The 24,096-nt window shown below is 36.5% G+C and overlaps 1 long non-coding RNA gene across 1 annotated transcript in view; it reads right to left on the bottom strand.

Moving 5' to 3' along the window:
- Positions 1-1,032: 1,032 nt before the first annotated feature.
- Positions 1,033-24,096, bottom strand: part of LOC141379422 (uncharacterized) — a 70,080-nt gene continuing 47,016 nt past the window's right edge. Inside the window, exons 7-8 of the long non-coding RNA XR_015518839.1 lie at positions 3,427-3,605; positions 1,033-1,845 (exon numbers count right to left, since the gene is read on the bottom strand). This is a non-coding gene — a long non-coding RNA (uncharacterized LOC141379422). The remainder of the gene's footprint in view (positions 1,846-3,426; positions 3,606-24,096) is intronic.

Here is a 24,096-nt window from a genome sequence, read left to right as displayed (position 1 = left end):
GTGTTAATGTTCAAACTATTTATAATGTTTAACGTGGCTGACAATAATAATAGGATTTTTTCTTCCTTGTCATTATGGTGGTACTTAGAGAGACAATTTTTTTCTGAGGTGGTACTTGATGAAAAAAGTTTGAGAACCACTGGCTTAATGTAAATAAGTTATTTGAACAAACAGCAAATGTCATTTTTTGAGTGTATAAATAGCAAATATTTTTACAGTATGTGACTCTTCAAAATTTCCTTTCATGAGATCACCATTTTCTGATCTTCAGCGTTAACTGTTTTTAATTTAATTTGCATCGCATTTGCGCTTAATCTATTTGCACCGATTCAGATCAAGAAACCACAAGTGACAAACCAGCCTAATTTCACAAAAAATCATAACTATTTTGTCTTTTGTCAGTTTAGTGGTTAAATCATTCACATTCAAATTTGATGGTTTTTAAAAGAGTCTTGTAAAATGTTCCACCCCAAAACCCAACCGCCATTGGGGAATGAGTAAATCATACTAAATTGTACCAATGAGATCGTATTCATACGAAATAGCCACTAAATCAGGGCGTTACAGTGACGCAGTGGGTAACACGATCACCTCACAGCAAGAAGGTCGCAGTTGGCACTTCTGTTTGAAGTTTGCATGTTCTCCCCGTTTTCGCGTGTTTCCACCGGGTGCTCCGGTTTCCCTCACAGTCCAAAGACATGCAGTACAGGTGAATTGAATAAGCTAGTGGCTGTGTGTATGTGTGTGAATGCAAGTGTGCATGGGTTTTTCCCAGTGTTGGGTTGCAGATTGGGTTGCTGATTAATGAAGGAACTAAGTTAAAAAGAAAATGAATAAATGAATAGCCACTAAATAAAAAAAAAATGAATTGCCATGAGAAAGCATTGGGGAAACCACACACTCTTTCCTCTCCATATGCACCAGACATTTCCTTATTAAAACCCCATGTTCCAAATGCTGTGCATTCCTAAATGTGCTTCACACAGGTGAGTGGACTTGACAAACTACCCATAGGACACACTCTTTCCTTTTACTCTTTATTTGCACCAGAAACAATAAATAACAATAAATATTTATAATAACAAAACTGCTAAACTAACTTTTTGTAAGACGCTTTGGAAAACAGCATTTGCTAAATGTATAAATATAAATAAATTAAGAATCAAAACCGGAGCTTGCGAATCAGAATTGAATCAGGGAATCTAATGCAAATCCTATTGCATGCCTTCCTAATTGCCTTATACATCATATAATGTCATTATCTTTGACAGCATAACAAAATGTTTACACCCTGTGCCCTTGATCTACTATGATTGCGTTACAAGAAGGTAATGTGAAATGTGAAATCATTTCACTTTCAAATGACACTCGCGGGCAACATGAATAACCATTAAACGATCTTTGACATTTGAGCCCGATAACCTCATAGAAACTACATTAAATTCTTCATTAATGACTGAGGTCAAATAAATCCAAGCTCCAAAGACAACTGTTTAACACAAAGAGACGCAGGAAGCGCAGTAAACTCATTAATAAAACAGCCGCAGGGTTTGTGTGCTAGCATTATGTGTTTTGCATGGCTAATATGCATTTTCCACATCAGTGAGCAATACACACCTCACTGCACTGGACTGCATATCAGCACAATGCAACTTGTGCATGACGGCAGGTGTGTCCCTGTTCATCCGTTTAGTGACTGCTAAATCAATGGCTTCTTCAATTCTCAGCTCTACTCACGCAGTATCAGTTGATTCGCAATAACACTGAATCCTTTTGCCGCTTGCAGTTAGCGGACTGTTGTCTGGCAACAAGTGAACGTCTTTGTCACACCTGCATCAAATGGCCCTTCATGTGCAGAGGAGAAAACAGAAAAGAGCACAGTAAGCTCTGGAAACTAATAACATAGTTACAACATATTCATTCTGACTGCAGGTAGGCCTATTATTTTGCTTAGTTCCAAAATGTTATTAAGAAATAATATCAAGACTACAATGGAATCGAATATTGACATGGACAAGTAACCTACATCTACTATAAAATATTACAGTTAAGCTTACATACTAGCAAAGATTACTGAATACATAAGAGATGTCACACGTTAGTGATGGGTCGTTCATGAATGATTTGTTCATTTTGAACAAATCTTCAATATGACTCGGGAACTATGAGTCCTCTCAGGGAGTGATTCGTTCATCCTTGCATGCGCACATTTGTGCAGGTGATATCGTTCATTTCAAGTCTTTTGAGTCGTTCATCGCAGACAGGCTGAAGCCAATCATATGTGTTTAGAGCCGGAAAAAGAATTGAACCGTTCATCTTTCGAGTCCTCTATCGGGTCTGAGTCATTCGTTCCTTACGGACAATCATTTGCGTTTAGAGCCGGAAAAAGAATTGAATTGAAAGGTGAACTAATTATCATGGCTCCTATCAACTCAGACTGTGTACATTGGTTACATGTGACTCTCAGTGTAACATGAACGAATCATTGACATTTGAAGACATGAAGAGGTGAGCTGAGCAAAGAGACAACAATACCTTCATAGACAAAAGAGCAGGTAAACAATTGAATTATTATTTTCTCCTTCTTATAGTATTCTATTTATGACTTATTTGTCGTGTGATCAACCTTTTAGGCTAGTTGTAGATGTGTTTGGAAGCAATTTGTAACATTTTAGTAATATTTTGGCAAATTGAACCAAATGAACGAAATGACTCGAAAAATCAAAAAAAGATTTGTTCATCTCGATAAACGAGACTCAAAGATCCTAGTCAGTAAAATGATCCGAACTACCCATCACTACGAATAGGGAAAAGTGTAACGGTCAGTGTTGCCAGATGTAGCTGACTGATTCCAGCCCAAAAACTAAAACCCGCTGAAAACCAAAAAGCACTTTTTTTTTCTTTCAAAGTTACCCAAATTTTCACTACACGCCGATGTCATTTTTTACCCACAAAATCAAATTCAAAACCTGGCAACACTGGTAACGGTCAAAAAGGCAAATGAAGTCCTGCCTGCTAGTACAGGAGCCAATCATCGATCACTTCAGACTGACGATTCTCCGGGAGAGAAGCTCAGACCGAACGTGATTTTACGACAGTTTTGTGGTCAACAAACACACTGGGATCTCAGTGAATACATGCTTCACAGACATAAGAAATATATCCACATAAGGCTTGAAATCTGTACTATTAAATGAACCAAGTGCACTTGAAAGCAAACGTTTTTTAGTTTTGCAATCTGTATGAAAAAAACGCGAGGTACAAACCTGTCAAACGCACATTACTTGACAGTAACAACTGTGTTTTCATCTAAAAACATTCCATGTTCACACTATCAGTTTCATTCTTTCCATTATCAACAGTAAATTGACTGAAAATGCTTTCGTTTATGTACTGTGCATGTTCACAGATGTAAGTTGCATTTACCTGTGATATATCTGCTTGCCATTTATTTACTTTCCGTCTCTTTGAATCATTGCCTCAAAATGTCAAAACGTGACAATAGTTCCCAGTAAACATTCCATGTCATTTGAATTGAGACAATTTGGAGCATGTGTTACCCGCCTCAGGCTGAAGAGACCCAAATGGGTAAGTAACATGTGTAACTGCAAAGAAATAAAGAAACAAATTAATACGAGCTTGCTTATTCTGTGTGGTTTCTTTGCACATTAGTTAAAGGGCACCTAGTGTACCCCCTTTTTAAGATTTAATATAATTATTATGATTCTTCTGAGTGTGCCAGTTTAGGTTCAGTTCAAAACACAATTTAGATTTTTTATTATATTGTGTTAAAAAGTGTTATTTTGGTGGCGTGTTTGCAGGTCACTGTTTTAGGGGTGTGTTGCTTCACATGAAAATTAGTTTCTACTTCTCGCCTAACTTAACAAGGGGGTGAAGCCAAGAGCTCCCCCGCTTTGTGTTTGGCAACAGACAGGCAGACAGAGAGAAGCAGCAGTGAGAGGACCAGCATTCAGCTGTACATGTACGGCTCAGACCAAGCAGAGAGTACAAAATTCATTTGTGTCTTTGTATAGTTTTACAGCCAACTGTGTGCTAGTTTAAAGTTCTGATCTTGTACACCGAGACTAATAACCACGTACACTGAATTAACTTTAACTGAGGAACAGGATGCGCTGTTCAGAGCCGCGACATGGCACACCAGATGCGCACATTCGGATGTTATTTAAAATGAAACTATTCAGATGGAGCTCTGTGGCATGGCAGAAATATGAACAGTATCCTGGGTTGTGGCTGGGAACTGCGGACAGCCGCCGACTTGAGCCGCCGGTGTGTGTGCCCTGATAGAAACCTATGTTTAGAAATCTAAAATCCATGGCGCTGCGCGACGTTGAAAGGCGCTTCTGGAGTGCAACCCTCTTAAGGCAAGTTCGTTATTTTCAGTGAAGGAAAACAATGGCACCGATTATAGTGATCATGTGCTGAATGTTGATCTTGTGTTGAGCCCAATGAGCCTTACATCTAAAAATAGAGCAAGGGTGTTTCTTTTAGTGACATCGCTTTGACTCACACGCTGAAAATGGCGGACGTAAAACAACAAACTGAGGATTTGATGATGCCCCTGTCAATCAATATTGGTGAGTGGGGTGACCGCACTCCTACATCAAGTTGTAGTCGATCTCAAAAATGCCTCAATTGATCCACCGTTTTTATGTTGATAAATTGAAAAAAAAGGACTGGGTGTATTTATATCACCCCAATATGACAGTCTATACACTAAACCTACACACGTCTGTCCAAACAGCTTAAAAAGTAGATTTTTCACCATAGGTGCCCTTTAACAGATTACACAAGTTAATTACTATAAAATCACACAAAACAACCAATTAATCACCCGATGATGCATACATCTGCATTCACATATGCAACAAAACCATCCTGTCTCATTTAACTTCATTTTAAGTGTTTATCCAAACCATATTTCTCTTACCCGCAGAGAAGTAAAGAAACAAATCAATACAAGCTCTGGCGGTCTTTAATGAACTCTGACCCGAGCTGCTTTGTTCAACATCTTTATATGACCTTTATATATATATATATGCACACATTACATATTTATTGACCCTCTACACATGTACAAACTGACAATATTTTTTAATAAAACTGTCAAAACAGACAGTATTTAAAACATCTGCTTTACAATGTCGTCCACCATTTTAGCTGAATTGCTCACATGACTGAAATGCGTCATCGTTTTATAAAGCCTCCAAAACAGCATTCTCAAATTTATCTGCTTTAGACTGCTTTTATTTTAAAAATCAACATTTTAATTTTATTAAAAACGCTATCTTAGTGTGACAGAAAGGCCAACACAAAGAGAAAAATGTGCAATTTTAAACGAAAGTGTATTAGCGTCAGTGTGGACATGGCCTAACAGTAAGAGAGGCGTAGATAAGAATATTGTGGCTGAAGCTGTCAAACTGACATCATCAGAGAAGTCCCACTACTTCAAATGCAAAACCAAATGGTCAGATTTAATTAAAGATTACCAAAACATTTTTTTTTCAATGCAAATAAATTGTTCACATAAACAAAAACAAAAAAAACTACTAGCACATACTTTTGCAAATAAACAATGTCAATTTTGATCAAGATAGACTCATTCTGAAAACGTATACATTTCTGGAGATTGTGAATTATGTAGCCAGAAGTACATATGGCTCCGTTTTATTTTTAAAAGGAACCCTACAAGGACGTTATGACAACATTTCTTTTCTCGCTTACAGCTGGCTGCTTACCTCTGTATGGATGGCTTTTTCCTGCTGTAACCAGTTTAGTCCAGTTAGCTTGCCATGTACGTCGGTGGACTTGAGATGCAGAGACATGTTGACCACGACGACGGGGTTCAAGTCTGGTGAATAACGGTTCCAGAAAGCGGGTAAAACAGAAGCCAAAAAATAAAATAAACAAGTAAATAACAAGGTGAGATGTGGTAAAGTCTAAAAAAGGTGGTAAAAATCAGGCAAGGACTTTTATTTTTCTGGATTGCTTTTTAAAACTGTCGACAGGGTTTAGGGAAGTGGGTGGCCGGGTCAATCTGTGCTTTTAAAACACTATTGGTTGGGTTTAGAGAAGAAGGAGGGTGGGTCAGTCAATCGGTCAGTCAGTCAGTCAGTCAGGCGGTCAAACAGACAGTTGACAACGGCCTGTGGTGAATTTAAGCTAGAAGAGAAGGTGCGAATGGCACTCGCGAGAGAAATTTGACACGTTAAAAAGCATACACAGTGGCCTCTGGTGGATTCGCGAAGACAAAAACTGCAAAAAAAAAAAAACAAAAAAAACGTAGCTCCATATTTGGTGCTTGACTAGAAATCTATATTGGGTTGATTTTGATTTCACACTTTAAAGTTGGAGGCCAGAAGGCTAATTATAGGCTATTAAAAATCATAATAATAAATGATAATAATCATAAATCAATCATTTTGAAGAGTAAAAATGGATTTTAAAGGCTAAAATGTCCAACTGCTAACAAGATGTACCTGATATATAATAATACAGCTTCAACCTCCATTCACACTAGCATAAACTGGGCTTCATTACTCACACTGTGATTTATATGCATGTTCCACATTAATTTGTTATGAATGAATAACCTCTAATAGTCCTTCTTAATCCCCCTAAAGACCCCAAGATAAGACCACCCTCCTGACTTTCTGAAAAAGTGTCCACACACGCAGCTGCTGACAGGCTGACATGCTGACATGCAGTCGCTCTCAGCAGAAACAGCGCAACATGTTTACTTCTCCTATCAGGAATGTCTTCTCCTTTTTATGAGGCTGTCGCTTAGCTTTATTTAAAGAGCCGCCGTCACCCATGGCTTGTGATTCTTCATTGTGATAGCACGAAATTAACTTCTGCATGATGAGCGGCATGGTGTAACGTACCTAAATGCACAGCCGGTTTGTTTACAAGGATGGAGCAGACGTGCACAGCAAAAGGAAAGCAAACCTGGAGGCTTGTGTGTGTGTATTCAGTTGCAGAGCTGCGGTGAAATATGAATCAAAGAACTGAAAGAGGACAGGTGCAGACGCTTTATGAGGCTGGCACTCCAGCAGATCTGCCATGCTTTGATATGGTACAAAATGATCAAAAAGTTAACATGGCTTTCGCTATCTTGCAATTTACTCGACTTCATTTGCATCTCTTTGATTCTGAAATGGTCTGTTTGTTTGGGAGAAAAGTGCCTCGATGCAGAGTTCTGCAGTCTGTTTATTGCGGCTCGATTAAGAAAACCATAAAAATAGGATTTGAAATAAGCAGAGTTTAATTATTGACCGTCTGTAGGCTATAAAATGACATTGAAAAGTTGCTGATTTTGTTGGGAATGGTTAACAGAGACATATCCAGCCTGATTTCATGAGGAAACTACTATATAGTCAGAAGATGGCTATTGTAAATCATACAAAATCATACTGTTTAATTTGTATGAAAATGTATGATTTTTAAAAGGAGTTGTTTCCCCAATCGTGCATTGGGAGATGAGCAAATCAAACTAAAATAAATGAAAAAGTAAAGAATGCAGGGTTCCACATAATTCATTCATGTTGTCCCAACACAAATCAACTGGTTATAGGTTTATCTCCACATCTTCATTGTAAGTTCTTTAAACCAAAGCATCCAGAGACCATTTTACATACAGTATGATGTTGGAGGTGCAAAAATTTTGGGATTCTCTGCTGGACATTTTATTTAAAGTTAAAAAAAAATTGTTTGTTCTACCCAGCAGGCACACAACATTTTAAGATGTTAATATTAGGTTAGATTTAGGTTGTGATGTCAGGTGACTAAAATTCAATGTTTAGCCAGTGTCTAAGGACAACGTTATTTTGATGTCCAACAACGATGTCAAATTACATTGATATTTGGTTGATTTTAGGTTGTGTTGGAAAGTGACCAAAACCCAACATCTGATACATGTCATTGTGGTAACATCCACACAACGTCAAGGTGTAACATGGTTAGACGTTGATATTTGGTTGATTTTAGGTTGGACGTTGGATGATGACCACACCTGTTTTTTCCACCATCCCACCATCACGTCCCAAGTTCCAGGTCACCATACAGTTTCCCTTAAATGCAAAGGTCTATATATTTTGGTAAGTTGCTTCAACTGCTACTTGAAAAATGTTGGTATAGAGGTGGAAACCCCTTCATCATCTCTCTGTCAAACACTGGTTGCATTCATTATTGAAAATACTGTACCTGGAACTATCATCAGCACAGATCAACCATGCTAAACTGTACATTTTGACGATACGGAAAATCTATATATGTGACATTAGAGAAATCCTAGACACTTAACCCTCATTTGATAATATGAAAGTCAAATTTAATGTAATTTATTTACTTGCTTGGTCCAAACTACAGCTATCCTTTGTTTCTGGATGTGCATATAACAGGGTGGGGGGATGGGGGATACATATACGGGATAATACCTGATAAATGTAGTTTTCTATCTGATTGTAAAAATTGTATATTTTCATTTTTGGAAATAAAAGCTGAATTAAAAAAAAATAAATCAATTAAGTGATTGTAACAAATGTAAGTGGATTGAACTTGTCCAAAACAATTCTCATAGTCTCTGTTATTTCAGCTCATTTTTACAACTCAGGCTCTTCTGATTGCGTACCCCTATATACATTTCTGGAGAGCAACAAATATGTCCCAGGAGCAACAGTTTTTTTTTTTTTTTTTTTTTTTTTTGCAGCTTTTGTTTTCGCAATTTCACCAGCGGCTGCTGTCAACTGAATAACTGACTGACTGACTGACCGTCCGACTGGCCAACTGACTGACCGATCATGTAACCGATACGCTACGTGAGCAAAGCAGCAGCTGAGTGCGTGAAGTGTCCATCATTTCACAATGAATTTAACGAATAAGTTGAATAAGTGCATCATCCTGATAATTAAAGTGCACTTATTATTTTTAGAGTTTTCAGTGTGAACGCCCTACATACATTATTTATACTACAAAAATGTGGTAAATCCCAAATCAATCTAAATGTCTGATTAAATAAGTAGTTTGAAGTAGTTAAAACAATTAGGTTGTCCCAAAAAACTCTTAAGAATTCAGCTCATTTACATTAAAGGCTGATTTATACTTTTGTGTCAAGTGCACGCATATGCTACGTAGCAGCTTGCCAGTGGTCGCATAGCCCTTGCCATGGCTGATGCCGACGCTGACGCACACCTCTCAAAAAATTTAACTACCATACCTGCAAACATTTGTCCTTGAAAATCCAAGAGACCGGGGGGTTAGGTTCAGGGGTGAGGTGTCTGAATAACACTGTTAAGAACCTGGTATTATATGCTGTGGTGTTAGTATATACTATGGAGCGAGTTTCCACTGCGATTGGATTCTAAACCAATGTAGATGGGTCTGAAATACAGGAGACTCCTGGGGAAAACGGGAGTGTTAGCAGGTATGGTAACTACATGCTGCAACTACACGTAGCACAAGCTTTGTGATTGGTCGGCTTGGTAGCACTTAATATTGTGGGTGGTGCTGAGCACAAGCCCGATGAAGAGAGAGTTTACAAGTGTCAAGTCCTGTTAAGGAGCTCCAGACGAAAACTTTTGTTTTGTGTTTACCTTATGATTAAAAATGTTGCATGCCCGCCAGTTCCCACCTCTGAATGAGTGAGTTTTAACTACTTGTACATTAAGGTAGCGTTCAGGAAAAAACAAAACCCCCATGAAGAAACAACACAGAGGAACATAAAAACCTTCTGCCAGCTAACATTTTGGAAATGTTATTGCAGAGCAACACAATCAACGCACATGGGTCTGATCACTTAAATGCTGATTACTTGACGCAGAATTATAAATCAGCCTATAGTTTCTTTTTAAGTGAAATCATACAAATTAAGTCAAAAAGTTACAAATTGTCAATAACTAAATAATATTCAATAAAATTATAAGTGATTCAGCGGAATGGCTTTCTCATTCGGTTTAATTCTTGGAACAAAATATTACCAATACTCATCTGAAACCAGAGAGTTATTATAATATTGAGATGTCCTGCAAACTATATTACAGTGTCATGGCTGGAATAGTAAAGAGGGGAACTTATCCTTGGGACAGAAAGCTTGAAATTAAATATAATATCATCTTATTTATCATCATGAATAAATACGGCAAGGCCAATATTAAGGTCCCCGAAGCTCAGACCTGGATTTATTAAAAATAATGAAGTGCTCCATTATAAATGGGTGTGCGTAAGGCAAAAAAGCATTCACAAAGAAAAATCATCTTCAACATGCTTATTTTTAATGAAATAGTTGTCAGTTTATTCAGTTAAACTTAAAATTGACAATTTAAACAATTGAAGGCTAAAATAAAAATGATTAAATGTTCCAAATAAGCAAATACACAAACAAACACATGTGAACTTTATAGGTGACAAAAACTTTAACCACAATTAAACAGAAACAAATAAATAATAAATAAAATATCAAAAATAAATTAATAAAATATCAAAAACCGTAAACAATATCTATTGTTAATTAAAATAGGAGAAAAATGCCTGACTCCATTTGCTAGCTAAGGTAAATTCGAGCATTTTCTTTATAAAAACTACACATAATTGTAATACATTTTAACATATTTTTGACTAAACTATATCTTAATTAGAAATTACAAAATGTTCAGTGCAAAACTGATATTTACCTTATGGCTAACATTTCAAGAATTGCTGGCTGTAGTAGAAATGCCTCTAAGGGACATCATTTAAGCATATCAACAATAATAATAATAATAATAATAATAATAATAATAATAATAATAATAATAATTTATTTTGAGCTGCACGTTGGTGCAGTGGGTAGCACAATCACCTCACAGCAAGAAGGTCACTGATTCGTGCCTCGGCTGGGTCAGTTGACATTTCTGTGTGAAGTTTGCATAGAAAATGAAAAGATTCTGAAATTCTGAAAAGAAAATGAATAAATAACAGTAATTTTTACTTAAATTTGATAATTATCAATCAAACGATTTTTTCACATATCAAATTCCACACTTAAGATTGACAATATTAATTTAGGAAGTAAATTAATATTCATTCATTTATTTTATTTTCAGCTTAATCCTTTTATTAATCTGGGGTCGCCACAGCGGAATGAACTGCCAATTTATCCAGCATATGCTTTACGCCAGTGATGCTCATCCCTGTTCCTGGAGATCGACCTTCCTGCATAGTTCAGCTCCAACCCTGATCAAACACACCTTAAACAATTAATTAGGACCTGAACAGCACTTGATAATTACAGCAGGTGTGTTTGATATGGGTTGCAACTGAAATCTGCAGGAAGGTAGATCTCCAGGAACAGGGTTGAGCAACCCTGTGTTACCCAGTGGATGCCTTTCCCGCCTGAACCCATCACTGGGAAACATCCATACACACTCATTCACACTCATACACTTTAGACGATTTAGCTTACTCAATTCACCTATACCACATGTTTTGGACTTGTAAGGGGAAACCGGAGCACCCGGAAGAAACCCATGTGAACACAGGGAGAACATGCAAACTCCACACAGAAATGCCAACTGATCCAGCCAAGGCTCAAACCAGCGACCTTCTTGCTGTGAGGCAAATATGCTACCCACTGCACCACCGTGACTCCCCAATAATAATAATAATAATAATAATAATAATAATAATAATAATAACAAGAAGAAGAAGAAGAAGAAGAAGAAGAAGAAGAAGAAGAAGAAGAATTATAATTATAGTTTATTTTTTATTTAAATTAATAATTATATTTTAAACGTTATTTTAACAAATCAAATTCCACACTTAGGATTGACAATATTAATTCAGAAAGAAAATGAATAAATAAAAGAAAAAAGAAACAATAACGAAAAAAAGTCAAATCAGACAAACAAACGTTTCCAGACAGCAGTAAAAGGATAATTCACCCAAAAAGGAAAATACACTGACCCTCAATGTGGTTCCAAACTTTTATGCGTTTTTTTTTTTTTCTGCTGAACACAAAAAAAGCTATTTAAATTTTTTTTATAATACCTTATAACCATTGACCTCCATATAGAAAAAAAGCATCTCTCTGCAATTTACAAATTTTAATTTAGTCAACATAGGCTCATAAAAACGTAACCCTATATAAATTTCTGATGACACTGTTCCTTTTTGCGATAGCAGCTGATCACTTACCACCATGTGAACGACTTTCCTGCTGTTACCAGTTTGTCTAGTTAGCTCGTCATGTATGTTGGCCGACTAAAGATGCAAAGAGGAGTTGACAATGGGATTGGAGTCCAGGTAAGCAGGTAAGACAAAAACAAAAGCCAAATAAAATAAACAAGTAAATAACATTCAGAATGTGTTCAAATCTGAAGACGTGGTATAAATCAGAAGGCTTTTCTTTTTCTGAATTGATTTTCTGAACATTGTTAGTTGTGTTTAGGGAAGTGGGTAAGCGCTGGTCAAACAGTGCTTTTTAAAACATTATCGGTTGGGTTTAGCGGATCGGTCGATTGCTCAGTCAGTCAGTTGACAGTGACCTCTGGTGGATTTATGCGAGAACAGCAGTTCGGTGTCACGCCTCCTTTTTAAAATCGTACATTTTCATATGACTGAACTCGTATGAGTGCATTAGACACTAAACTGACAAAATGTAAAATAGTTATGTTTCCTAGTGAGATCAGGCTGGAAAAAGTAAATACTACGGAATACTATGGAAGCATTTTTCAAAATAACTTCTTTTTTGTTTAACAGAAAAAGTATGGCAAGGGAGGGGAGAGAAAATAACAACATCTTCAGTATTGGGTGAACTAACCCTTCAACATCATATTAGAATAAAAGAAAAAACACATCATGGAGAAATTTGCCAGTAGTTGAACAGCACGTCAACACATATAACAAACAGGCAAATGGCATACTAAAACACATGTCATCCTCATGCTCATTGAGAGAGCACATCTCATGTCATGAGTCACGACCCATCACAGTTTAACACTGCATGTGGAGTGACAGCCATTTGTCAGACGGCATTCAATAGCAGAACCAGACGTGAAAACCGACTGCTATTTACATCCTACGCTCTTTAGGTTGGCCATTTATTCTGACTATAACTATTCATTTTTTTCCAGAGGTGATAATTCACATTTGATGTACATGTGCTTGTTGTTGCCCACTCACGAATCACAAAGCAGTAAAGAGAGAGAGAGAGAGAAAGAGAGAGAGTAAGTTGTGAATTATTTAGATAAAACATGTTATTCATTCATAGCAGACAGCTCAAATGCTGTGGGTTCAAACTATCATGCAAAATGTCAATACTCAACATAGAAAAATTCACTTTTGGCTTCTCATAGCACCATGCTGAGTGGCAGCAGTGACATAATATTGGAAAATGTCATATACATTCACCAGCCACATTATTAGTAGCACACATTTCCTACTACTCGTAAACAGAAATATCTAATCAGTCAATCACATGACAGCAACTCAATGCATTTAGGCATGTAGACATGGTTAAGATGATCTGCTGAAGTTCATAATGAGCATCAGAATGAGGAGGAAAGTTCATTAAAGTGATTTTGAACGTGGCATGGTTGTTGGTGCCAGACGGGCTGGTCTGAGTATTTCAGAAATTGCTGATCTGCTGGTGTGTGCACAAACAACCATCTCTAGGGTTTTCAGAGCATGGTCCAAAAAAGAGAAAATATCCAGTAAGTGGCAGTTCTTCGGCCGCAAATGCCTTGTTGATGCCAGAGGTCAGAGGAGAATGGCCAGACTGGTTGGAGCTGATAGAAAGGCAACAGAAACTCAAATAACCACTTCTTACAACAGAGGTATGCAGAAGAGCATCTCTAAACACACAACATGTCCAACGGATGGGCTACAGCAGCAGAAAACCTAACCGGGTGCCACTCCTGTCAGCTAAGAACAAGAAACTGAGGCTACATTTTGCACAGGCTCACCAAAAGTGGACAATAGAAGATTGGAAAAACGTTGCCTGGTCTGATGAGTCTCGATTTCTGCTGTGACATTCAGATGGTAGGGTCAGAATTTGGTGTCAACAACATGAAAGCATGGATCCATCCTGCCTTGTATCAACAGTTTAGGCTGGTGGTGGTGGTTTAATTTTGTGGGGGATATTTTCTTGTCACACTTTGGGCCCTTTAGTACCAATTGAGTATTGTGTAAACACCACAGACTACCTGAGTATTGTTGCTGACAATGTCCATCCCTTTATCATCACAGTGTACCAACATCCAGCAGGATAACGCACCATGTCATAAAGTGTGAATCATCTCAGACTGGTTTCTTGAACATGACAATGAGTTCACTGTACACAAATGGTCTCACCAGTCACCAGAACTCAATCCAATAGAGCACCTTTGGGATGTGGTAGAACAAAGATTAGCATCATGGATGTGCAGCTGACAAATCTACAGCAACTGCGTGATGCTATCATGTCAATATGGAATATGTGTGTGTGTGTGTGTGTGTGTGTGTGTGTGTGTGTGTGTGTGTGTGTGTGTGTATGTATGTATGTATGTATGTATGTATGTATGTATGTATGTATGTATATATGTATGTATGTATATATATATATATATATATATATATATATATATATATATATATATATATATATATATATATATATATATATATATATATATATATGCAAATTACAGAGGAGTTTGGGGAAGATTGACCTACCTAATCAATGTTTGATGATCCCTCTCAAAGGATGTCAAAACAAGAATTATTATCTGACCACTCATATAATGGTTCATGCGATTGTGAATACGTAATCGTTCTTATCTATGCGAGAAAACAGCCATTCGTCAGTCTGAAACCAGCAGATGTACAACACGGTTAGACATCTGTAAATGTTTACAAGACTGTTTTCTCATAAAGTAGGTGTTTGTGTCTCCATAGCCTTATAGTAACATCAAATCAGATGCATAGTTTGACTATAGTAACGTCTGAAATAGCTAATCGGGGGATACTGTAGGTCAGAACACACTAAATTTCCCTTAAAACACTGAAAAAAGCAGAATGAACCGCCAACTTATCAAGCATATGTTTTATGCAGCGGATGCCCTTCCAGCTGCAACCCATCTCTGGGAAACATCCTTACACACTCAAACACCATGGACAATTTAGCTTACCCAATTCACTTGTACCGCATGTCTTTGGACTGTGGGGGAGACCGGAGCAGAAATGATGTGCGTCAGATCAATAAATTATTTCGTTTAACTATTTTCCTGCAGCTAAAACGCTTCCCTGCCATTCAAGAGTTTTACGGCAGTCTGTCTTTTAGGTGTATTACATTAGGGGAAGCCTAACAAATGTCCTATGTGTGACATAATCTCAGATGCTCCGAGGAGTGATATCTGAGAGAAAGTAAGATCATAGATAAAAATAAGAGTTAAGCAGGTCGCACACTAGTAGCGCTGCTTAGCAACATGTTACACAGCGCAATGCATTTTAGAATTCTAATCATAGGTTTCTATCAGGGTACACTCACACCGGTGCCGCAAGTTAGCAGCTCTCGCCGGCTGTCCGCGGTGCCCAGCCACGACTCAGGACACTGTTCATATTTCTTACGCGCCAAAGAGCGACAACTGATTAGTTTTATTTTTATTAACATGCGAATGTGCGTGTCTGGTGTGGGATGCTTTCAACTGTCATGTGCGTGCTGTGTTGCGGCACAGATCAGCGCATCCAGTGTGTGACACCCTTTATATAACCTTCCTTTGGCTTAATCCCTACCATATTTATTTATTCGACATGGACATCAAAATTAAACAGGACAATCAAATTCATTTGTTTAAGTGTTTAGCAGACTTGCTAATTCTCAACACCTGTCCACAGGTGGCTTGACAAAATAAAAATATAATAAATACATATACACAACTTTATAATTCTTCACATAGTATTACTGAAGGCAAAAGCGAAGACGGCATGATCAAACAAACTAATAGTAAACCATTTGTGCAAACAATGATATTTTGATTTTAACCACTTTTTAAGAACACTACTAAAAATATACATTTTATTTTATTATTTATTATTAAATATTTATTAATGTTTCAGATCGTGTCTTGACAAGAGACCAAAATAAATTATTTTTATGATTTGTGTCATCATCATTGTTTCAGATTGCATATATATATATATATATATATATATATATATATATATATATATATATATATATATATATATATATATATATATATATATATATATTTTTTTTTTTTTTATTGCAAAATTGTCCACAATTTTCTGGGAATTACCACCACAAAATCAGTCTTTTTTAACCGTAAAATAATCACAAAAACAATCCTGAAAAACTAGGGGGTCTGATATATATAACCATTATTTCTTAATCAAATTTTAATAATAAATGCACTTACACATCATTCTAAAATAAAATTATTAAAGAGAAAATCTGCTGCTTTCTACACTGAAAAAAATTATTTATTGGATTTGATAAATTTTTTTAAAAGGTAACTGGTTGCAAACAATTTATGGGCTGAATTTAAACAAGCAAATTCAATAAGTTTTGTTTTGTTTAGATTTAGTCCATATAATTTTTTTTTTTTTTTTTTTTTTTGCGAGCAGTTAACATCATTTTTTTTTTTTATTAAAATAATTTTTTTTTTTTCAGCGGAAGCAGCATTCAAAATAACAGAATGACACACTTAAAATGTATCTTTAAAATTCAGGTGGGTTTTTCCCCGAAACCTGAACGCTTCAGATTCTGAGACTCATGACGTATACAAACTAGTCTATGGCCTGTAATCTCAGTCGGGTTTTCAGACAAACCCAAAGCACATGTACTGACAGCAAGGCCAATCCTTCTGACAGCCCCTTAAGACCCATCATCATGTTCTTTCATACACTGTCATATAAAAAGTGAGGTCAGTCCATCTGACACACCGTCAACCAGTCCACCCTGAGCATCCTTAAAAAGAGAGCAGACTGTTTCAGACTAATCCATTTTAATAGAGCTCTGTAAACTGTAAGACTTACAAAAAAAAACTCTCAAGCAAATGCCTTAAATATGAAATTCAAGCTAAAGCCCTCTTATCTGCTGTCATGGAGAGGTGGATGGCGGCGCGGGCTCTGACATGTCTGCCATGTATTTTACGGTGAATGAGATTCAATGTCAGTCTCTGCAAGAAATCGCTTTCACACGTCTGATGTGAAGAGGGGAGCCAGTGCTGGCGCTCGTGCAGCGGTAAAGATAACAAACTGCCTGCGCTTTCAACTTACAACACACTCTATTAGACAGTATAGAGCTCAACACTGGCTGTCTAACCACTTCATAACAAATAAAGCAATATCAATGAGCAATTTCTATAGACCAACTCCAAAAATGAATACAACAATACTGATTAAGGAATTCCACTGGCGATGATAATTATTATGATCATGACCGTTATACTCAGCACTGTTTGTCAATGCATATCAATAACTGAAGCATATTATATCTGATTGCATTTTATTTTATGGTTTCACTGAAATGGAGAGATGACCTAAATCTTTCTGAAAAATTTGAAAAAAATCAACAACAAATTACCGGATATTTTTAAGGGTGTTGACAACTGTGGTAATCACAGATTTCCCTTAGTAGGCTAATATAAAAGACGAGAGCAGAATGGCCTGACAATGCCTGCACTCAGGTGTAACCAATTTTTATAAACACTTCATGAATACATTTACTAAATATTTCTACACTACCTGACAAAAGTCTTGTCGCCTATCAAAGTTTTAGGAACAACAAATAATATCTTGACTTGTCATTGATTATTTGCTATCAGAAGTGGTTTATTTGAAAAGCAAATGCCTTAAGATTATGCCTATTTTACCGAAATAAAACATGATCATACCTTGATTTTTAATTATTTAATTAGGGCAGTAAGGTCTGACTTTGCTTAGACAAAAGTCTTGTCACTTAACATAAATGATGTACAGTATAGAATATAAAGTCATGGTGCAGTGGAAAAAGAAATAATATTGTATATGACTCCCATGAGCTTGAAGGACTGCATCCATACATCTTTGAAATGACTCAAATAACTTATTAAAAAGTCATCTGTAATGCCAAAGAAAGAGTTCTCACAGGACTCCCAGAGTTCATCAAGATTCATTGGATTCATTTTCAATGCATCCTCCTTCATGCTCAATAATGTTCATGCCTGGTGACTGGGCTGGCCAATCCTGGAGCATCTTGACCTTCTTTGCTTTCAGGAACTTTGATGTGGAGGCTGAAGTATGTGAATGAGCCTTATCTTGCTTAAGAATTTGCCCTCTCCTGTGGTTTACAATGCAATAGGCAGCACAAATGTCTTGATAGATCAGGCTGTTGATATTGCCATTAACTTTGCATATGTCTCGCAAGCCCCCATACTAAATGTAACCCCAAATAATGATTTTTCCTTCACCAAACTTGACTGATTTCTGCGAGAATCTAGGGTTTATGCGGGTTCCAATAGGTCTTCTGCAGTATTTGTGATGATTGTAATGCAGTTCAACAGATGATTCAATGGAAAAAATCTTCTGCCACTTTTCCAAATGATCAACTAGAAGCAGAAGAAGTCATTATTTGTTGTTTTTACAATTGGGATCGACGACAAGACTTTTGTCAGGTAGTGTATATGCCTGCCTCCAACAGTAAATGGTGCTCATAATGTCAAGGTTATCAATGAAACTAACAGTGCTAGTCGCTTAGGATAAATGCATCCATGAAATGCATGAATATAAATGTCTTTATTGTAAAATCCAGAGATCTGAGTAAGTGGTTTTGAATTTAGCTTGTGGATGGACTTCAAACACATAAAAAGTCAGGATGATCAGACTTACATAACCCACCCGAAATGCTAGTCTCCGAAAAGGAATGCATTGTTTATACAGACAGCAGCTGATACTTATCGTTTTGAGCGAAGAAAAGCAATTACAAAGAAAAAATAAACAATAATTGGTCTCCAAAATATCTAAAAGACAAATCTGAGATGTTTTGGGTTTTATTAAACTCTATAATTGCATCTCTGTGAAAAATTAAAGTGCATGCTAATGAAACGGTTTGATCAGAAGCATGAATATGGAGGAAAAATCCAAAATACATAACAGCTCAGGAAGCTGAAAAATCTCAGTACAGTTGTGTAATTTCAGAAACAATCCTGAAGCACACCCTACAGACCGCCATAAACACATTTAATCCTGGTGGGGAAATAGTTGGGGAGTTAAATCACCTTGTATCCTGTCCTACCCAAGAAAACACCTCTCAGTTCACATTTCATGGTTGAGCGATATAATCTTTTTTTCACTCCAAATGTGCTGAGTTTCCTTTCAAGCTCAGCTGCCGAGACTGTTTCTCTGCATTAATGTCAGGGAGTAAACACATTTTAGAAGGTCACTGTCAAAACTTTCTTTTATCCTTTTAAGTAAAAAATTGTGAAAGTTGCTGCGTGTCTCTAGAAAAGCTCATGGTTTAATCTGCAGCATCAATGTGTGTTAATTCCAACAGCAATGATGATAACTTTTTTATTAGCGGTGTCCTGCCATATTAACTGAGGGTGCAAATATCAGCAACACCAAGATGTCGAAGATCTTGACAGCAGCTAAAAACAGAAATGTATCGGATGCCAGAAGAGGAGAGAGATTAGCAGGCCATCCCTGGTTATTTAGGCCTATCAAAGCTACTGAGAACAGCAATATTTCATATTTGCAGAAACTGAAGTGGAGAACGGTGTGTGCTCAGAATGAGAAGAGTCCATTTTCTGTTCAGTGTTTATGGGTCTTGAGAGCTGTTACAAAAATACTGTCGACCCACAGTGGACCAGTTTGTGTTAAAACACAACAATGCCTCCAATACTGGAGAAGAGGCATTCACTGGAATACCTCTGTGTCAAACTATTATAAATAAAAAAATTTAATTCAATAAGAAAAGAGATCAATTTCACTTCATGTTGTCAAAATAGTGTCTCTGTGTTGTAGTGGTGGCTATTTTAGTGAATCTTTCTTCAATTTACATTTTTTCGCCAGTAGGTGGAGACAAACGCTATTACTTTTCAATGAGTAAATCCATCAATCAACCAACTCCTTTAAATGAAGTGTTCATTTAGGCACTGACTGTTGTGTTGCTAGGAGAAGACGCAAGGGTTAATATCACTGTGCCACCATAAATTCAAAAATTCCAAATTCTCAATTGTTATACTCTAACAGCAATGTTGATAACATTTTTTATTAGCTGTGTCCTGCCATATTAGTTATGGATACAAATATCAGCAACACCAGGATGTCCAAGACAGCAGCTAAAAACATAGATGTATCGGATGCCAGAAAAGGAGAGAGATTAGCAGGCCATCCCTGGTTATTTAGGCCTTTCAAAGCTACTGAGAAGAGCAATATTTCATATTTGCAGAAACTGAAGTGGAGAACGGTATGTGCTCAGAATGAGAAAAGTCCATTTTCTGTTCAGTGTTTATGGGTCTTGAGGGCTGTTACAAAAAAAGGGATGAACAGTTTGTGTTAAACCACAACAATGCCTCCAATACTAAAGGCAATATTATACATTGAAAATTTAATTAGATGAAACAAAATCTCTGTTGTTCAGAAGTTTCTCTGTGTATTGGTGTAGTGGTGGCCATTTTTTATTGAGTTTTTCACTTTTCACTTTCACTTTTTGCACTTCTTTGCCAGTAGGTAGAGACAAATGCTATCATTTTTAATGAGGGAATCAATCAACCAATTCCTTTAAATGAATTTCATTTAGGTGCTGACTGTCATTTTGCAGGAGAAAACGAAACGGTTAACACCAGCCTGATCTCGGGATAAAACGTAACTATTTTGTCAATTTAGTAGTTAATGTAAAATGTACAAATCTTAAAAGGAGGTGTGGCACCTAACCCCACCCCTAAACCCATCCATCATTGGGGGATAAGCAAATCATGCTAAAATGTTGGAATGAGATTGTACGATTTCATACAAATTAGCCACTAAATAAAAAAGTTACAAATTGCTGTGAGGTAGCGTTGTTAATATTGCTGTGCTGCCAATGCTTTTGTTAAGAAGCAAACATTGGATATGATAAAAGAACTGCAAATACTTAGTGAGTCACTTAAGATGAAGTCATTGTTAATGAGTCTGTTATTGTTTGTAAAATAACGGTCATTGTATTGTTTGTCACAGACATTTACATTGTGCACGAATAATGGAATTATTTTCAATAATCAGAGTTTAAAGTCCACATGAACCGTCTTATTGTGACGCAGTTCCTAACGAAACAGAATATAATGTAAATGAGAAAACAGTGGGCGTGGCTTGTTTTTTCTACAGCGAGCGGATTGGATGTAGCAAACTATTGTAGGGATTGTATTTCATTCTGAAAAATCGGGAAAAGGGTTTTAGAACCCTTGAGACACCTCCTGCTCACCATTTCTGTTTGTTGTCAAAGCACTGTCAAAGGTGACAGTTGGAGGGACGTGGTTAAGTATGTAACCATGCCCAATACCTGACTAAACCAGCAACGTGAGATAACAAAATCATATGGTTAGTTTTGACTTAAATTGTACTTTAAGGTCCTACTAGCTATACAATGCTTTCAAGTCGGGAGCAAATCTCCTAATCCTGTTTACATGTAATTTCCATCATTCATATTATTCCATAAAAAATTTGTTAATTTTTCTTATGGTCATTATTCACATGCCTTATTTCACAGCACAGCTGAAGGAATTGGAGTAGATGTTACTGAACGCTATTTTAATTTATTAAAAATGTATAAAAATCTAATGCAAAACACTTTTGTATGGTTGTGTTCCATGCTTTTTTGGAGCCATAGAAATGCAACTTTAGCTGGATTTGTCTGTGCTTCCATCACATTCTGCACGCCGTTTGAAGACAAGGGGCAGTATTGCAAGGAAGTTGTTGCTAGAAACTAGAATTATTTCTATAATTTGTTAAATTATCCATTACATCGTGTGTTATTAACATTAACACTACAGATCCGATTATGTGATCTGAAATCGGGCCCGATCACACAGTTTCTGACTCGATCAGAATTGGACATTACCTCCTGATCAGGACTCGAATGTATGTATATTATATATGTTCTCATTATTTTTGAACACATCTATAGTTATGCGGTGGCACAGAGTTAGACCTTGGTCTCGACTTCACACAAAAACAGCAACGCATGTACCAGGACATCACTTAGTTGCAGAGACGCTATTAGTTAAATGATGGCAAAGTAGACAGAAGCAGCTTGAAGTGGAAAGTGCGAGTATGTCTTTGGTCCGGAGGTAATATAAAGGTAATGACGACAACATTGCCATAGCAAACTGAGATTTGTAAACTTGGGATTGCCTGCCAGGTATTTTTAGTTGAGGTGCTGTTTGTTTTTATATTAGATTATTATTATTATTTATATTTTCTGTTGCACTAAAGTCCAAAAGGTAAGAATTGATGCTACTTATTACTTGATTGTTCAAGTTACCTCACAGAAGTGCTCTGTTTGTTAACACACTTGTTGAATGTTAAAATAAGGTGAATTAAGTAAAAAATAATGAACATCCTGGATCTGTTTTTTTCACTCTTCTTTATAGTTTTTTATGTAACGTTATTATACAAGTATCGGGTCGGCTTTTAGTGTCAGTAAATACTCAAAATCAAATGACTCAGATTAAGACTTGAGACCAAAAAAATCTGATTGGGACATTCCTAATTTACACCTAACCCAACCCTAAACCCAACGCTCACAGTTATTACCATTAACGCCTAGCCACTTCGTATTGGACCTGGTCAAGCACGTCATCATGCTACAGACTGCAGTAGGCACATTTGGGAAGAATTGGGCTATTTTGATCTGTCTCTGTGTGGGCTTTTTTTAATTATTATTCGACGGCTTGTTCCCAATCACCACCAGCATTGAAATAAATAGTCAATATCACAAGGGCATTTTATAACTTTAAAACGTTATGTAGGATTAATAAATGTTTTGTAGAAAAGTATCTCCTCATATACTCTAACAACTCTTATGAAACTTAACTATGATTTCACCAAACATACTATAGTTTAACCATGATATTCGTTATGAAATTGTGGTTATACATGTTAATCAATACACATAAAATGTTACTACACTGTTATTAATATGGCAATTTTTTTGTGTTATATAATCAAAATAAATGAAGCAACAGTAACTCAATATTCAAATTCCTCCACAGTGTGTATACAGCAAATAAAAAGTCAATTTGAAAATACTAACTTGGCAAAAAAAAAAAAAAATCCTCAGTCTTCTTCACATCATAACACTTGGCCTTTAGTCTTCACATAATAACGCTTGCCCTATAGCCTTCACAATGTTTTTTTCCCTCACACCTCAGAAAACCCCTTTCAGATATTTCAACTGGCACTATATGAAGATGATGGTTATGTAACCATCTGAGTGTTTAGAGCTCTAAAAAGCCGATATTCATCTCCATTTCAGCATCATTAGAGACAATTCTGATGATTGCAGGTTCTGGGCGCACAATAAATCCCTGTCACGATACAGATCACTTTCAGTTCCAGGGGCTTAGGAACTATTGTGAAGTGGGGGGTCACATTATAAATCTCATCAGCCTCTTTTCACAAATATAACACGGTATGCAGTCATGCAAAATTTTGAAGGAATGCCTGAAAACTACACACCTAAACTACTGAGCAATATTGTACCAATACACAAAAGTTTTTTTTTCTTTCCCATTGGTATCAAATTCCATTAAAACAACACTCCAGTCCTTATTATACTCCATATTTACGTCCAATACCCAAGTTTGTCATGGGGGCATGAATTAAATTCTCAAGTCGAACTGCTAAACTGCAGTTAAAGTCGACAAATTAAAGATGAAATATTTAAAAGCACTTCACGTAAGTACCCTTTTTATATTATTGACTTATTCAGACTAAGGCAAATAACTATTACTGATGTCCATGTAAGCATAGTCAGCATGTCTTCAAAGTAAGTGAAAGATCCAGAAGGGGATCCTGCTGATTTGATTCAGAAGGGCACTTTTTTTGTCAGACAGTTTTACTTTCATTCACCATTATTAATTTTAA

The sequence above is a fragment of the Danio rerio genome, chromosome 20 (assembly GCF_052040795.2).
Source record: "Danio rerio strain M-AB ecotype USA chromosome 20, GRCz13ab, whole genome shotgun sequence".
Taxonomy (NCBI): Eukaryota; Metazoa; Chordata; class Actinopteri; order Cypriniformes; family Danionidae; genus Danio; species Danio rerio.
The sequence above is the reverse complement of the archived record's forward strand: the minus strand, read 5'-3'. Positions and strand labels throughout refer to the sequence as shown.